This window comes from Triticum urartu, chromosome 6A, assembly GCF_056163025.1.
Source record: "Triticum urartu cultivar PI428250 chromosome 6A, HENAU_Tu73, whole genome shotgun sequence".
Classification (NCBI taxonomy): domain Eukaryota; kingdom Viridiplantae; phylum Streptophyta; class Magnoliopsida; order Poales; family Poaceae; genus Triticum; species Triticum urartu.
In genome coordinates, this window is record NC_141878.1 from 177,609,640 (window position 1) to 177,620,433 (window position 10,794).

General features: G+C 40.9%; 1 pseudogene; it reads right to left on the minus strand.

Annotated features, from left to right (window-relative positions):
* Positions 1-610: 610 nt before the first annotated feature.
* On the minus strand, positions 611-9,768 carry LOC147964644 (uncharacterized; annotated as a pseudogene).
* Positions 9,769-10,794: the final 1,026 nt, after the last annotated feature.

The following is a 10,794-nucleotide window of genomic DNA, read 5'->3' on the forward strand; positions in this document are numbered from 1 at the left end:
AGTGAAGCGCATGAAGCATTCTACAAAGCCATACTCAAAAGATATAAGTGAAGTGCATAGAGCATTCTATAAATCAACCAAGGACTATCTCATACCAGCATTGTGCATAAAATAAATATGAAAACTAATTGCAAAAGACACTCCAAGATTGCACATATCGCATGAACGAAACGAATCCGAAAACATATTGATACTTGTTGAAGAAAGAGGGGATGCCTTCCGGGGCATACCCAAGCTTAGACGCTTGAGTCTCCTTGAATATTTACTTGGGGTGCCTCGGGCATCCCCAAGCTTGAGCTCTTTCCTCTCTTCCTTCTTCTCACATCGAGACATTCTTGATCATCGAACACTTCGTCCACACAAAACTTCAACAGAAAACTCGATAAGATCCGTTAGTATAATAAAGCAAATCACTACTCTAATTACTGTTGCAAACCAATTCATATTTTGTTTTTGCATTGTGTCTACTGTAATACAGCTTTTCCATGGCTTAATCCACTGATATAAATCGATAGTTTCATCAAAACAAGCAAACTATGCATCAAAAACAGAATCTGTCTAAAACAGAACAGTCTGTAATAATCTGAACATTCACCATACTTCTGATACTTTAAAAATCCTGACAAAATTAGAAAAAAAAATTGTATAGAAATACAATGCAAAAAGAATCAGAACCATTTGACCTTCCAGAAAAAAATGTAAAATCGCGCACTACAGCCAAAGTTTCTGTCCTGCACCATACAAACCAACAGGCAAAGTAAACATCCTAAAGGCAAACCTTGGCACATTATTTTTATAATACAATGGAATTGTAAAAGGGGATAATTATTTTTGTTGAGAAGTTTCTGTAATCAAGATTCACAAAGTTGTCGTGAGCATGAACAAAGTTCAAGGAGCTCTCCCACTTCAATAATGCTTGTCTTTCTCATTTCCACTTTCCTTTTTGAAAAAGTTTTGGGTTCCCCTCTTTATTTTATTTTGTTTTTAAACTATATAAAAGCACTCAACAGAAATAAATGACTCTCTAAAACTTCTGGGTTGTCTCCCTGGCAGCGCTTTCTTTAAAGCCATTAAGCTAGGCATATAGTGCTCAAGTAGTGAATCCACCTGGATCCCAAGGTATATCAAAGCCAATTTTAATTAGCAATGATTTGTAATTTAGTAGTGAGCACAAAGTAACATATATCATGTAATGATGAAGTCTAACTCTCTTCCTATGCATTGGCATGTCATAAAAGAACAATTAATGCACACATAGTAAAGGCCAATGCATAGTATAAGCAGTTTCTTGCAATTTTATCATGTGGGAAACATAGAGAGGTGGAGATATAGTTCCTCTCTCATAATAATTGCAAGTAGGAGCAGAAAGCACATGCATATTATATTCATCAAAATCATCATGTGCAATGGTATAAGGCAACCCATCAATATAATCCTTAATAAGGGTAAACTTCTCCGATATAGTGTAGTTGGGAGAATTCAAAAAGATAATAGGACTATCATGCATGGGTGCAATAGAAACAATTTCATGTTTAACATAAGGAACTATAGAAAGTTCATCTCCATAAGCATAATTCATATTGGCATCTTGGCCACAAGCATAGCAAGCATCATCAAAAAGGGATATTTCAAAAGAATCAATGGGATCATACAATCATCATAGCAATTATCCTTCGGTAAGCATGAAGGGAAATTAAACAATGTATGAGTTGAAGAGTTACTCTCATTAGAAGGTGGGCACGGGTAGCTAATCCGCTCTTCCTCCTTTTGTTCTTTGCTCTCCTCGTCATCTTCTTCATCCAATGAGCTTACGGTTTCATCAATTTCTTCTTCCATAGGCTCCTGCAAAATATTAGTCTCTTCTTGGACAGCGGGGTAGTCCTCAATATATGGTTCAACATAGGCATTAGAAGCATAATTATCATATCAATATTTAATTATGTCAAAATTTTCAGATTTGTAAAGAGTAGCATCATACATTTCAACCAAAGAAGCAATTTCGTAAGCACCCTTAAAAGCAACAAATTCTTCAATTTGTTGAACATCATAGTAACTATAAACACCCTTAGCATACGAAGATACGATTCCATTATCACTAAACTCACATTGATAGGGAAGGTGTTTCTTAGGGTTTTCAGAACAACAAGTAATCATATATTTCGCGTAAATTCCAAGCATAGCATTGCAAACGATGAATTTGACCCAGTAAAATTTTCCCTTTTTCAGATATTCGGTGTCGCACATAACAAGCATAATCATCTAAAGATTTTCCCTCAACTAAGCTAGTTGGGGTTTCAGCATGAGCACATAGGGATCGAACATGATCCAAGTAATAAGCTTCAACAGTGTGATAGATTTTGAGTGGTTCTTCAACCATTGGTTTAGTAAGTACAACTAATTATTTTGGTATTTTGTGTTTCCTACACATAACTAAAGATAGAAAACAACTAAGAACAGCAAATAAAAATTACTTAGTGATAAAGCAAACAAGCACACACAAGAATATTCACCCCATGCTATTGCTCCCCGGCAACGGCGCCAGAAAAAGGTCTTGATAACCCACAAGTATAGGGGATCGCAACAGTTTTCGATAAGTAGGAGTGTCGAACCCAACGAGGAGCTAAAGGCAGAACAAATATTCTCTCAAGTTCTATTGACCACCGATACAACTCTACGCACGCTTGATGTTCGCTTTACCTAGAACAAGTATGAAACTAGAAGTACTTTGTAGGTGTTGTTGGATAGGTTTGCAAGATAATAAAGATTACGTAAATAAAATGTAGGGGCTGTTGTAAGTAAAGAAACAATAAATTAAATATAGCGAGTGTGGAAAAGTGGTGGTAGGAGCTGCGAAATTGTCCCTAAGCAATTGACTACTTTACTAGACCGATAGCAAGTATTATGTGGGCGAGGCCACTGCTAGCATGTCATCCCTGACTTGGAATTCTATGCACTTATGATTGGAACTATTAGCAAGCATCCGCAACTACAAACATTCATTAAGGTAAAACCCAACCATAGCATTAAGATATATTGGTCCCCCTTCAATCCCGTATGCATCAATTTCTATGCTAGACTGAAGTTTCTGTCACTCTTGCCCTCCAATACATAGTCCTATCAACATAAAACTAACCCTACGGTGTGATCCACACGCGCGCTCATATGATGGGCACCAAAGGACAGCAACATAACCACAAGAAAATTAAATCAATCATAGCAATTCATCAACCACCGATAGGACAACGAAAATCTACTCAGACATCATAGGATGGCAACACATCATTGGATAATAATATGAAGCATAAAGCACCATGTTCAAGTAGAGGGTACAGCGGGTTGCGGGAGAGTGGACCTCTATAGATATAGGGAGGAGGTGATGGAGATGTTGGTGAAGATGGCGGAGGTGTTGGTGTAGATCGCGGTGATGATGATGATGATGGCAACGACAGCGTTCCAGTGCCACCGGAAGAGAAGGGGAGAGGGGGGCCCTTAGTCTTCTTCTTCCTTGACCTCCTCCCTAAATGGGAGAAGGGTTTCCCCTCTGGTCCTTGGCCTCCATGGCATGGGAGGGGCGAGAGCCCCTCCGTGATTGGATCCGTCTCTCTGTCTCTCTCTGTTTCTGCGTTCTCAGATTCTAACCTTTCGCCATTTCTTATATTCCCGGAGATCCGTAACTCCGATTGGGCTGAAATTTTAACATGATCTCTATCCGGATATTAGCTTTCTTGCGGCGAAAGAAGGGCACCAACTGCCTTACGGGGTGGCCACAAGGGTCAGGGGCGCGCCCCCCTGCCTCGTGGCCCCCTCGGGCATCGTATCACATGGATTTTTCTTCCCAAAAATCATATATATTCCAAAAAAATCTCTGTCAGTTTTTATCCCGTTTGGACTCTGTTTGATACGGATATTCCGCGAAACAAAAAACATGCAACAAACAGGAACTGGCACTGGGCACTGGATCAATATGTTAGTCCCAAAATAGTATAAAAAGTTGCCAAAAGTATATGAAAGTTGTAGAATATTGGAATGGAACAATCAAAAATTATAGATACGATGGAGACGTATCACACACGGATCTGAATGTTGCGGACCCGCTGACTAAGCCTCTCTCACGAGCAAAGCATGACCAGCACCAAGACTCCATGGGTGTTAGAATCATTACTATGTAATCTAGATTATTGACTCTAGTGCAAGTGGGAGACTGAAGGAAATATGCCCTAGAGGCAATAATAAATTCGTTATTTATATTTCCTTATATCATGATAAATGTTTATTATTCATTCTAGAATTGTATTAACCGGAAAGTTAGTACATGTGTGAATACATAGACAAACAGAGTGTCCCTAGTATGCCTCTACTTGACTAGCTCATTAATCAAAGATGGTTATGTTTCCTAGCCATAGACATGTGTTTTCATTTGATGAACGGGATCACATAATTATAGAATGATGTGATGGACAAGACCCATCCGTTAGCTTAGCATAATGATAGTTTAGTTTTATTGCTATTTCTTTCTTCATGACTCATACATGTTCCTCTGACTATGAGATTATGCAACTCCCGAATACTGGAGGAACACCTTGTGTGCTATCAAATGTCAAAACATAACTGGGTGATTATAAAGATGCTCTACAGGTGTCTCCGATGGTGTTTGTTGAGTTGGCATAGATTGAGATTATGATTTGTCACTCCGTGTATCAGAGAGGTATCTCTGGGCCCTCTCGGTAATGCACATCACTATGAGCCTTGCAAGAAATGTGTCTAATGAGTTAGCCACGGGATGATGCATTACGGAACGAGTAAAGAGACTTGCCGGTAACGAGATTGAACTAGGTATGATGATACCGATGATTGAATCTCGGGCAAGTAACATACGGATGACAAAGGGAACAATGTATGTTGTTATGTGGTTTTGACCGATAAAGATCTTCATAGAATATGTAGGAGCCAATATGAGAATCTAGGTTCCGCTATTGGTTATTGACCGGAGATGTGTCTCGGTCATGTCTACATAGTTCTTGAACCCGTACGGTCCACACGCTTAACGTTCGATGATGATTTGTATTATGAGTTATGTGATTTGATGATCAAAGATTGTTCGGAGTCCCGGATGAGATCACAGAAATGACGAGGAGTCTCGAAATGGTCGATAGGTAAAGATTCATATATTGAAAGGTTACATTCGGACACCAGAATGGTTCGGGTCGTTTCGGATAAGTTTCGGAGTACCGGGGGTTACCGGAACCCCCCGGGAAGTTCATGGGCCTTCATGGGCCTTGGTGGAAAGGAGAGAAGGGCCACAAGGGAGGCCGCCCCCCCAATGGCCAGTCCGAATTGGACTAGGGAGGGGGGCAGCGCGCCCTCTTTCCTTCTCCCCTCTCCTCCTTCCCTCTCTCTCCCTTTCTTGGAAAGTAAGGGGACTCCAACTAGGATTGGGAATCCTAGTTGGACTCCCCATGGCGCGCGCCTCCCTTGGTCTGACTACCTCTCCTCCCCCCTTTATATACATGGGATGGGGGCACCCCAAAGGTACACCAAGTATTCACTTAGCCCTGTGAGGTACCCCGCCCCCTCCACAGTTACACACCTCGGTCATATCGTCGTAGAGCTTAGGTGAAACCCTGTACCGGTAGCTTCATCACCGTCGCCACATCATCGTGCTGACGGAACTCTCCCTCATCCTCAACTGGATCAAGAGATCGAGGGACGTCATCGAGCTGAACGTGTTCTCAATGTGGAGGTGTCGTACGTTTGGTGCTAGGATCGGTTGGATCGCGAGGACGTTCGACTACATCAACCGCGTTACTAAACTCTTCCTCTTTCGGTCTATGAGGGTACATGGACACACTCTCCCCTCTCATTACTATGCATCTCCAAGATAGATCTTGCGTGATCGTAGGAATTTTTTTCAAATACTGCGTTCCCCAATATTACGTGAATTGATTTCTATGATGTACTACTTCCCAATTCGAGAGAAGGTACGATTAATTACCTCATCAAGTTCTACATTCCTCCCACTCACTTCTTTCGAGAGAAACTCCTTCTCTAGAAATGTTTCATTCTTGGCAACAAAGATCTTGCCTTTGGATCTTTGGTAGAAGGTGTACCCAATTGTTTCCTTAGGGTATCCTATGAAGACGCACTTCTTCCATTTGGGTTCGAGCTTATCAGGTTGAAGCCTTTTGACATAAGTGCCACAACCCCAAACTTTAAGAAACCACAGCTGCTACCTCTTGAGCACTGCGTTGGTTTTCCCTTGAAGAGGAATGGGTGATGCAACAAAGTAGCATAAGTATTTCCCTCAGTTTTTGAGAACCAAGGTATCAATCCAGTAGGAGATCACGCTCAAGTCCCACGCACCTACACAAACAAATAAGAACCTCGCAACCAACGCGATAAAGGGGTTGTCAATCCCTTCACGGTCACTTACGAGAGTGAGATCTGATAGATATGATAAGATGATATTTTTGGTATTTTTATGATAAAGATGCAAAGTAAAATAAAAGTAAAAAGAAATAACTAAGTATTTGAATATTAATATGATGGAAGATAGACCCGGGAGCCATAGGTTTCACTAGTGGCTTCTCTCAAGAGCATAAGTATTACGGTGGGTAAACGAATTACTGTCGAGCAATTGATAGAATTGAGCATAGTTATGAGAATATCTAGGTATGATCATGTATATAGGCATCACGTCTGAGACAAGTAGACCGACTCATGCCTGCATCTACTACTATTACTCCACACATCGACCGCTATCCAGCATGCATCTAGAGTATTAAGTTCAGAAGAATAGAGTAATGCTTTAAGGAAGATGACATGATGTAGAGGGATAAACTCATGCAATATGATATAAACCCCATCCTTTTATCCTCGATGGCAACAATACAATACGTGTCGGTTCCCTTTCTGTCACTCAGATCGAGCACCGCAAGATTGAACCCAAAGCTAAGCACTTCTCCCATTGGAAGAAAGATCAATCTAGTAGGCCAAACCAAACTGATAATTCGAAGAGACTTGCAAAGATAAACCAATCATACATAAAAGAATTCATAGGAGAATCAAATTTTGTCCATAGATAATCTGGATCATAAACCCACAATTCATCGGATCTCGACAAACACACCGCAAAATAAGATTACATCGAATAGATCTCCAAGAAGATCAAGGAGAACTTTGTATTGAGATCCAAAGAGAGAGAAGAAGCCATCTAGCTAATAACTATGGACCCGTAGGTCTGAACTAAACTTCTCACACATCACCGGAGAGGCCATGGATTTGATGTAGAGGCCCTCCGTGATCAATGCCCCCTCCGCGGAGCTCCGGAAAAGGCCCCAATATGGGATCTGTCGGGTAGAGAAGGTTGCGGCGGTGGAATTAGGTTTTCGTGGTGCTCCTGGATGTTTGGGGTACGTGGATATATATAGGAGGAAGAAGTACGTCGGTGGAGCAACGGAGGGCCCACGAGGGTGGAGGGCGCACCCAGGGGGTAGGCGTGCCCCCTACCCCGTGCTTTCCTCCCTTGTTTCTTGACGGCCACTCCAAGTCTCCTGGATCACGTTTGTTGAGAAAATCACGACCGTCAAGGTTTCATTACGTTTGGACTCCATTTGATATTCCCTTTCTTCGAAACCCTAAAATAGGCAAAAAAAACAGCAATTTGGGCTAGGCCTCCGGTTAGTAGGTTAGTCCCAAAAATGATATAAAAGTGTAAAATAAAGCCCATTAACATCCAAAATAGATCATATAATAGCATGGAGCAATCAAAAATTATAGATACGTTGGAGACGTATCAACAGCTCAGGTGTCTTGCCAAACCACAGTTCATACTATGTGGTCTCAACGGATTTAAATGGTGCCCTATTTAATGTGAATGCAATTGTCTCTAACGCATAACCCCATAACGATAGTGGTAAATCGGTAAGAGACATCATAAACGCACCATATCCAATAAAGTATGGTTATGACGTTCAGACACACCATTCTGTTGTGGTGTTCCAGGTGGTGTGAGTTGTGAAACTATTCCACATTGTTTTAAATGAAGGCCAAACTCGTAACTCAAATATTCACCTCCGCGATCAGATCATAGAAACTTTATTTTCTTGTTACGATGATTCTCCACTTCACTCTGAAATTCTTTGAACTTTTAAAATGTTTCATACTTGTGTTTCATTAAGTAGGTATACCCATATCTACTCAAATCATCTGTGAAGGTCGGAAAATAACGATACCCACCACGTGCCTCAACACTCATCGGACCGCATACATCGGTATGTATTGTTTCCAATAAGTCATTGGTTCGCTCCATTGTTCTGGAGAACAAAGTTTTAGTCATCTTGCCCATGAGGCATGGTTTGCAAGTATCAAATGATTCATAATCAAGTGATTCCAAAAGCCCATCTGCATGGTGTTTCTTCAAGCGCTTTACACCAATATGAACTAAATGGCAGTGCCACAAATATGTTGCATATCATTATCGACTTTGCATCTTTTGGCATCAATAGTATGAATATGTGTATCACTACAATCGAGATTCGACAAAAATAGACCACTCTTCAAGGGTGCATGACCATAAAAGATATTACTTATATAAATAGAAAAACCATTATTCTCTTATTTAAATGAATAACCGTCTCGCACTAAACAAGATCTAGATATAATGCTCATGCTCAACGCTGGCACGAAATAACAATTATTCAGGTCTAAAACTAATCCTGAAGGTAGATGTAGAGGTAGCGTGCCGACGGCAATCATATCGACCTTGGAACCATTCCCGACGCGCATCATCACCTCGTCCTTAGCCAATCTCCGTTTAATCTGTAGCTCCTGTTTCGAGTTACAAATATGAGCGATCGAACCAGTATCAAATACCCAGGCTCTACTACGAGCATTAGTAAGGTAAACATCAATAACATGTATATCGAATATACCTTTGTTCACTTTGCCATCCATCTTATCCGCCAAATACTTGGGGCAGTTCCGCTTCCAGTGACCAGTCCCTTTGCAGTAGAAGCACTCAATTTCAGGCTTAGGTCCAGCTTTGGACTTCTTCCCGGGAGTGGCAACTTGCTTCCCATTCTTCTTGAAGTTCCCTTTCTTCCCCTTGCCCTTTTTCTTGAAACTAGAGGTCTTGTTAACCATGAACACTTGATGCTCCTTCTTGATTTCTACCTCCGCGGCCTTAAGCATTGCGAAGAGCTCAGGAATGGTTTTGTTCATCCCTTGCATATTATAGTTCATCACAAAGCCTTTATAGCTTGGTGGCAGTGATTGAAGAACTCTGTCAATAACACAATCAACTGGAAGATCAACTCCCAGCTGAGTCAAGTGATTATAGTACCCAGACATTTTGAGTATGTGTTCACTGACAGAACTGTTCTCCTCCATCTTGCAGCTATAGAACTTGTTGGAGACTTCATATCTCTCAACCCGGCGATTTGGTTGAAATATTAACTTCAACTCCTGGAACATCTCATATGCTCCATGACGTTCAAAACGTCTTTGAAGTCCCAGTTCTAAGCTGTAAAGCATGGCACACTGAACTATCGAGTAGTCATTAGATCGAGCTTGCGAGACATTCAAAACATCGGCATCTGCTCCTGTAGTAGGCCTTTCACCTAGTGGTGCATCAAGGACATAATTCTTCTATGCAGCAATGAGGATAATCCTCAAGTTATGGACCCAATCTGTGTAGTTGCTACCATCATCTTTCAACTTAGCTTTCCCTAGGAACGCATTAAAATTCAGGGGAATGGTAGCACGGGACATTGATCTACAACATAGATGTGCAAATACTATCATGACTAAGTTCATGATAAATTAAGTTAAATTAATAAAATTACTTAAGAACTCCCAATTAAATCGACATAACTTAAGTCATCTAAGTGATACGTGATCCAAATCAACTAACCCACGTCTGATCATCACATGAGATGGGGTAGTCATCAATGGTGAACATCTCTATGTTGATCATATCTTTTATATGATTCACGTTCGATCTTTAGATCTCTAGTGTTCTGAGGCCATATATGTACATGCTAGTCTCGTCAAGTTTAACCCAAGTATTCTGCATGTGCAAAATTGTCTTACACTCGTTGTATGTGAACGTAGAGTATATCACACCCGATCATCACGTGGTGTCTCAACACAACAAGTTGTAGCAATGGTGCATAATGAGGGAGAACACTTTTACCTTGAAATTTAGTGAAGGGGTCATCTTATAATGCTACCGCCGTACTAAGCAAAATAAGACGCATAAAAGATAAACATCACATGCAATCAAAATATGTGACATGGTATGGCCATCATCATTTCGTGCTTTTGATCTCTATCTCCAAAGCATTGTCATGATCTCCATCATCACCAGCTCCACACCTTGATCTCCATCGTTGCGTCATGGTCGTCTTGCCAACTATTACTTCTGCAACTATCGCTAACGCGTAGTGATAAAGTAAAGTAATTACATGGCGTTTGCATTTCGTACAATAAAAGACACAACCATAAGGCTCCTGTAGGTTGCTGATAACTTACAAAACATGATCATCTCATACAATAACGTTTATCACATCATGTGTTGGCCATATCACATCACAACATGCCCTGCAAAAACAAGTTAGACGTCCTCTACTTTGTTGTTGCAAGTTTTATGTGGCTGCTACGGGCTTCTAGCAAGAACCATTCCTACCTACGCAAAATACCACAACGGTGTTTTGTCAAGTTTGTGGTTTTAACCTTATTCAAGGATTGGCCGCAGTCAAATTTGATTCAACTAAAGTAGGAGAAACAGACACCCAC